The sequence below is a fragment of the Delphinus delphis genome, chromosome 13, assembly GCF_949987515.2.
Source record: "Delphinus delphis chromosome 13, mDelDel1.2, whole genome shotgun sequence".
Lineage (NCBI taxonomy): Eukaryota > Metazoa > Chordata > Mammalia > Artiodactyla > Delphinidae > Delphinus > Delphinus delphis.
Window position 1 is genome coordinate 78,395,603 of NC_082695.1, and position 8,162 is coordinate 78,403,764.

Sequence of the window (8,162 nt, forward strand, 5' to 3'; positions counted from 1 at the left end):
TCAAAAGTGTTTCAGGTGCCCCTCGCTCCGAAGCCAGGCTTGTTTCTAAGTGACAGCCTAATTTTCATATGCTGTAAAAATAAGTGACTGTAATTATTGGGCTTTTATGTGAAATATGACCCTCCATCTCTCCATCTCACAACCACTGGGAAACGTTTCTGCTCAGAGTTCTGGCACTGCTTTGGGTGAGGTTAGTGGAGAAAGACGGACTTCAGAAGCGGACAGAACACCCCCCTCTCCCACCCCGTGGCACTTGATGGATTGCATTAAACATCAGTGAAGCCATTTTAAAGAGATGACAATAGCTCTGGGACAGGGCTTGGGAGAACAAAACTAAACAAAACTGATTAACATATCTAGAGAAGTAAAATAATAAGAGAGGTTAGTCAGAAATGGAAGCACGGTAGCAAATAAGAAGCTGTTTGGGTAGGCGCGCATGAGTCTGTTTTAGCGGGATGCCTTTACACGTTTAAATCACGTAACTAAGAAGCCTCATTCTGACGTCATACTCACCAAGTCACAGCCTGATTATAGTGTGGCTTCCCCCGTGGCATGCTTGCAGGTGGAACGTCTGGTTGCCTCTCCGATTAGATTGCTCATTATAAATTGATAAGCTGGCCTGCATCATCCTTTTCGGGCTCAGGTAACAGGAGACCCCTCCTGCTCCTGGTATGTTGATAAATCAGCTTTCTAAGCCACCTAGACTTAGAGCCAACCCTTGAACTATGAAGAATATGAGGCTATTTCCCTCTGAAGCTTTTGGGAGACAGATAGGAATGTCTTTAAGACTCCCAACATCTCATTGATTGCAACTTTTCTTAATTAAATGTCAATAATTGCCACTATTGGCAAAGCGAAGGTCAGGATTAGATAAACTGCATGGTAGCATGTTGCACGCAACACTGTCCTAGAGCCAGGGTGAGCGTATAGTTCAGAGTTCAATACCAGATCACATTTGAGAGTGAGACGGAGCACAGAATAGCACAGTGGGTGTAGAAGAGGGTCGTTCCGGGAAAACCAGGGTATATGGTTGCCGGACCAATCTTGAGATTAAACTTGAGATTTACGTTATGATTCTTTTGCGAATCTAACATGAACCTCTATCAAAAGGTACAGTTTTCTCTTTGTCATCTAAGATTGACCCTTCTCAAAACTTCCTGGGACACCTCCCCACGGTTCCTGCACTTGGCATGCCAGAGCACAAGCCGACTTCACTCTTCAGGGTGACCTACAGGCCTGGCAATCTCAGCTATGTTTAGGTTATTCTGTATTTGCTGTGTCTTATGTGAGGAAATCTACTCCCTAAGGAGAGAAAGTGAAGTTCAGGTCTATACAAAATTGTCGAAGTGTTAAAAGTGGTTTTCTAGCGGGGAAGAGGGAATGGGAATCAAAAGGGTGGAGAAACGTTTACTTTTTATTTATAATTTTCTGTACTAATTGGATTTTCTTGTATTCACTTGATTTTTAATGGTAGTCTTTTCAAAAAGTCATTTTAACCTTTCCAAAAGTCTTGTAGACTTGTGCAATTGTACAGTGAAGACTCCTACTGGCAGGCCATAAGCTTCTGAGGAGAGCAGAAACATTAGATATTTCTGAGTATCAGAGGGGCTTACACAAGGCTCTAGTAGAGAGAAAATGTATATTTTATAAAGTAATATATATGTATAAAATAATATATATAATAAAATATATATAATATCTATTGGGTTGGCCAAAAAGTTCATTAAGGCTTTTCTATAAGGTGTTACAGAAATACACAAACAAACTTTTGGGCCAACCCAATATGATGCCAGAGTTGCTGCTTCCTACTGTGTTATTTCTACACCGGATTTCTCTTTCCCTCCTGATTATCTTTGGTTGGGGAATCACTGAGAACAGTCAAACTGAAGTCCCTGGTAAGCAGGGACAGGAACAGTCAAACTGAAGTCCCTGGTAAGCAGGATAGATATCTGGGTTCTGACTTCATTGGCTAGAAAAGATTTGTCTGAGCACACTTTATAGATGGAGACAGCTGCTGTAAATCATGTGGAATTAAATAGCACATTTTAAATTTCTTAAAATAGAATTAATTAAAGTTAAAACATATACATGTGACTGAATAAATATAGGAAAACAATTTTAAACTCAACAGCAAATTCCTGCTGCTTAAAAATCAGCTCCATGTTTGAGGTTGCTTTCGATCACAATAGCAATGATTCTATAATATGTATGATTAAGATCGAATCCAAAGAGAGAAGCTCCAGGATAAGTGACTCCAACAACGTAAATCATAGAGATCACAGCCAAGAAATAAGTTGCGTACACTGCATCTTGGCTTCTAACATAGGTACTACAATTTCCCTGAAATAAAGATTCTTCCAATCTTAGTGACTTTCAACATAGGCCTAGACCTGTACAGTTTCATGATGGGATTAAAAGAGCACCTCAGTCTAGTAGAAGCAAATTTGAAGGGAAAGGACTTTAAAAAGGAGATACTTAAACAAATTGGGTCGGATGTATTTAAATTGAATGTTATATGTATCTAATACATTTTCAGACATTAAATTTTAAAAGTGAATAAATACACTTACACTGTGCTTCCTTGTAGCTATTTAGAGATTCTGAATTCCTAGGAAAGCTTCCTTGTAGCTATTTAGAGATTCTGAATTTCACAGAACGTGTGAAAATAAAAATTGCTGATGCATTAAGGTAGGCAAACTGCGATAATGGAGGGAACTCAAAAGGCAACGGACCAAAAAGATAGAAGTTTATTTGTCTTTCAGATAATGTTTCAGGGAAGATAGGTTCTGAGCAACAAAACCATCCAGTGACAAGGGCCGACAGGGGCTCTGCCATGTTTACCTCTGATAAATGGAATATTTATAAGTGGAAGATTTCCTGCCATATCAGTAAACAAAGGATGTCACAGTCATCAACAATTGCAACCCTCCAGCTTGAGCCGGTGAGCCCTGAGGAAATTCAGGGCTGAAAAGAATACCTACCATCTTAGCAGCCACTCCCTACGGTGAGCCCTGAGGAAACCCAGGTAGTGAAAACACCGGATACTGGCCCCAGATAGCTGAGGTGCACAACAGAGGAATGATTTCAGTGAACCCAGACTCTCGCATCTTCCCATACACAGAAAAGCGCTAAATTCTTCATTTTGCCCCAAATAAAACTTAACTCGCAACTGTCACATTGTGCATTTTTTTTAAGTCAACACCACTCAGCTTCCAAGACGACCCTGGACACGGTCATTTCAGACCTGGGAAGGGGGAGGGTAGAGGAGAAGAGGCAGGGCTTTCCCCTTAGGTAAGTGAGGTGAAATTTCACACACATCAGTCCCACACACATTCCATCCAGGAGTGCTTGGGACCTTGACCTTTTTCAGCTCAAGGCAGGCTGACAAATGCACACTCTTCAAATGCCCACAAATAAGAGAAAGATCCATATTGATGGGCAGTTGCCAGTCTTGGCTACATAGACATGGCAGATCGTTTTCATCCTTTACCTGTGTTCCCATTATTATTATTGATTCAACAAAGACAAACACAAATTCAGTAATAATTGAGAACTACTTTCAAAGAACCTCCCTTTGGATGTTCAATGAAAACTCAAAGTTCTTTAAGAATTGAAGTTAATGCCGTAAAGGTAAAGATCATGTCTTCAACTGGCATAAGCAATAGTTTAGTGAGAAAAAAGAGGAGTTACTATCCTGAACGGAGGGTACATCTCGTCCAGTGGCCAGTGCCAGGAATAAACCTCCCATAACACACTTAATTTCGCAATACTATACCAAGGGGGGCGGATATCTTCCTGACCCATCTGGTGAGCAGCTCCTGCCCTGAAGCGTGAGGAGGAATAGCTGGTGCGATTCTATCCAGCCAGTGTACTGTAACTGCACGTGCTACTCTCCCTCATACGAATGTCTAATTACCTCTAGGATCATTTTCTCTCATTCACATCCTGTTGCCTAGAGTTACACAGGTTAAATATGTTGTTAATCCTTGAATGTTATTCTAAAAAGAGAAAGAAGAAGAAGCACTTATGAGTGTTTAATACATCTTTTTCAGGTCACCTGCTTTTTTTGAAACACTGTTCTATTTATAGTTGATATTGCCCCCAGTGGTTTGAGAGGTTCATTAATAAACTACTTTTTTTCTTAAATATATCATTGGCTCCATTTTCCCTATGCCAAACGTCTTTATTGATTTTCTATGACAACTTATAGTCATAAAATAACTTCCTTGCTGCTAATTTCACTGTGAATCTTATTGTGTTACCAGACACCCTCTGGACTGGACTCCAGCAGATCAATACACTGAATTTATATTTGTTACGGAGCTATTAGCACTGGTAGCAGCAGGGTAATTAACTTCCCAAACAGAGATACCATTCTATCATTCCCCATCTTCATCATTCGCAGCACGTATATCTTGAAGAAATATTTCTATTTGCATCTAACCCATCAAAAGAACTGATGGCCAAATTCCAAAAGCCATGTGAATTCTAGACTTTAGGGACATAATTTCTTGGCATAAGATATATTAGGGAAGGAGTGAGTTGAAGAACATATAACTTGCCAATCAGGGAAAGGGCTACACATAGAAACAAAATATAGAGGCCGCATGGAAGAAGAGCTCAGTATTAAATACCACTCAGAATTTAGATCATCCTTTCAGAAACATTAGAGCCAATCCTTATTTAAATGACCGTGGAATTCACTTAAAGGCCAGTGTCCAGGCCAGTGAGTTCTCACTGACAAAACAATTTGCCCCTTGTAATTTAGGAGGTGACTACCTTGTTTGAAAAAATATGCTTTATGTTTTATGACACTGGAAAAATGTGTAGTGTCTTTCATATATTTGTATCTGTTTATTTTTTTGTGATGTCTTATATACCAAAGTAGTTTAAATTAATATTTAAACATAATTCATTTACTGACTGAGAGCATATGCTATGCAAAATTCTCTGCTAAGTTCTTTGAATATGAACAAGGAATATTACCTGTTCTTGATAACTGCAGTTCTAGTGGGGATAAGAAGAGAAATATTCTGAAGCAAAAATTCCAACATAAAAATCTCACCACTACCTATGAATGGGAGGTCTGGGATTGAATGTGCCTTAGGGAATAATTATCCTGAACTTTAACCCAATAATACATGTTGGGAACTCAAAAATATGGAATCGACGCTAGTAAATTAAGGAATATAATTACATCAAAGAAGAAAAAGAAACTCATCTATTCTTAGATAGTGTTTGCCTAATGTTATCTTACTAAATGGACTAGGGATATTTTATTTCTAAAGTAAATACGGGTTCTTTGAAACATGTCCTTTTAAAATTTCTTTGTTTAACCATTTCAAAAGCCCTGTTTAAAAATGATAGCATCTTTTATACCAGTTTATGCTGCTTTTTATGTAATTAATTTCTATTATTATTTGAACATATTTTCCTTTACTGCTTTGTTTTTGGAATAAGTCTATCTTATTAGTTTTAAACTGCTCATATAATTCTATGCTTAAATCGGAAGATGATCTATCCAGCTTTGCCTAACCATCACTTTGCTTCAAATCACTTCCTGCTTCAATGGATGTTTTTGCTTTATAAATGTTGTCAGCCTTCCCTGTGTGTCAAGTGCACCTGAGGAGTTTGTTATCTATCTAGGTGACAGTGAGAACTCCTCAAGTGTCAGGAAAACCCAGAAATATAGGGCATTTGATAATTAGGTGTAACTTAATAAATGCCCAAGTACTGTGTTTCCTTATTGTCACTCACATAACTATCTTGTAATTTCTTGTCATTATGGCCTACTTTCCAATATGACCACGTCTTAATATCCAATGTGTCAAATCAAATCCTACGGTTTATTGTGAGCAACCCCAGTTGGTCTGTTTTGAACGTTTCCCTCCCTTCCCAGTGAATGGAAGTTATAGTTATGCCCCGCTGGTGGCTTGAATCACCTCAATTTGCTCTGGCAGTCAGAGGCAGCTGCTCTGTGTGAAAGGCATGAGACCCACTGAACACCGTGTTAGGAGTGACCTGCAGCTGAATGGAAGCGGCTCAGCCTTTTCTGCCCAGCCAGCAGAGTGTGTGCAAACAGATCTGCCCAAGTGCAAAACGGTCCAAGGAGGTCAAGCAAGGCTGGGTCTCTTCTCTCGTTCGCTTTCTTTATTTTCTTCCTTGAAAAATGAAACAGGATAGTGGACAGCCTGGTATAATCTTAGCAACATCTGTTGCCTTTCACAGGGGTCTTAGCCGGGGACAATAAGTTTCGGAAGGAGACTGAGTTCCTGTTGACAGGGGTAATATAAACGCCCTCAACGGAAAGGAGCGTGGGCATGTTTCCCCCATACACAGTTAAGGCCTTTTGTGCCTTCTGTCAGAACGGGTAGGAAGAAAGGGTTTTCTCCTCTTCTTTCCTGATGACACTGCCACAAAAAAAAAATCTTTCCCAATTAGTGCTTAATGGACTTAAAGAACGGTGGAAAAGTTATTTCTCTCAATGCGTCCATCTTAAGCTCAGTTAATCAGAAATGTGAGAGACTGTGTGCTTTGCAATCTTTCACAACGGTTACTTCCCAGCTTCCTTACTAACTTTTATCCTAATTCCAGACAGTTTGGAGAACAATTGTTAGGTTCCTTTTTTTTTTTTTGGTCAAAGTGAATATTTCACACTGATTATGTCTTTTCCCATGAGTTTGATCTGTTCATCTGACTCCAATTCCCTAACTTTGGGCTGCAGGAAGCATTAAATTTAGATAATTTATATAGGAACAGTTACCTGATTTTTGTGCAAGATACTTTTCAGAGCAATTTTGTTCACTCTTTACCATGACATCCTTTCATACACATGAGATACGATGCAGCTGATAATGTGTGTGCCTCCTGCCGTCTTCTGTTTCTTAAAACAAACGAGCCAACAGATGAAAATGAATTCCAATATCTAAACTTTTATTGACTTGATATATGTTTTTGGTATCCTTCACACAATTTTGAAAAAATATATAGAAAGAAAAATCTAAAGATTTAGATCTGTGTCTATTAAGAGAATGACAGATTTGGGTAGATTTCAATGATTATGATGTATGTTCATAAAAAAGAGATATAAATACTTCTGAAAATATCTGAATTTATACGTTTCTTTAAAAAACATAATGGGTCCTTTGATACTCAAATTCTTGTACCAACACAGTACATTCATGCACGATATATTTAATAATTGTTTAAAATGCTCTTTAAACGTATTAGTTTAAATGGGTATAATGTATTATATCTCCAAATTAAAAATTTTGTGCTTCAAAGCCTGTACAAATATTGCTTTTAGTTTAACTGCATTATTATACTTCCGAATCTGCTCATATATGTGCGAGTAAAGATAAAATTACAGTATTGTAGTCATGCCTCCTATGACTCTCATTAATGATTAGCAAGTTTTTCCATTTTTAAGCCAAAAGTAAAAATAACAAAACAAATTCAGTGTAAAAAGTAGAATTTAGGAATACTGTATAAAGATCATGTGTTATAGATATGGAAGCATATGCTGGGCATAATTGAAATAACTATATTTTTCAAAGAATGGAATCCTTACAAATTGGGTATTAATTAGCATCTAAACCATCCTTTTAGTACAGGGGGAGCTAAAATTACTTGAGTGTTTCATAACTAGTCTTCATGAAATGGGATGATTCATATTTTGCTATTCTTGCTTCTAATAGATTACTATTCTAATAGATTTATCTAAATGCTAAGATCCCATTTAAATCAATATGAGTGCCAAGCATGGAAAACCTTGATAGCATGTGTAAAATGAAAAAAAAAAAAAAAGATCAAAAGCCATTTGCCAACGCACGTATAATAAAGTAGATGTGTTCCAGTGGGTGGTATTAAGGTTTCCCAGGTAATATAAGAATGCAGCTGTGCTAGTACTGAGGTTTCCATTCACTTTGAATACACTGTATAGATAACATCCACGCACGAGAATAACAAGATCTAATTATGTCTAACGGTTAAATGGGAAAAAAAATCTTTAGACTTTGAAATCTGCCTACTTGCATACCTTATGCTATGGAGTGAATGTTGTGTTTCCCCCCAAATTGATATGTTAAGGCTCTAATCCCCTGTGTGATGATGTTTAGAGGCAGGGCCTTTGGGACATCATTGGATTTGGATGAGGTCTTGGG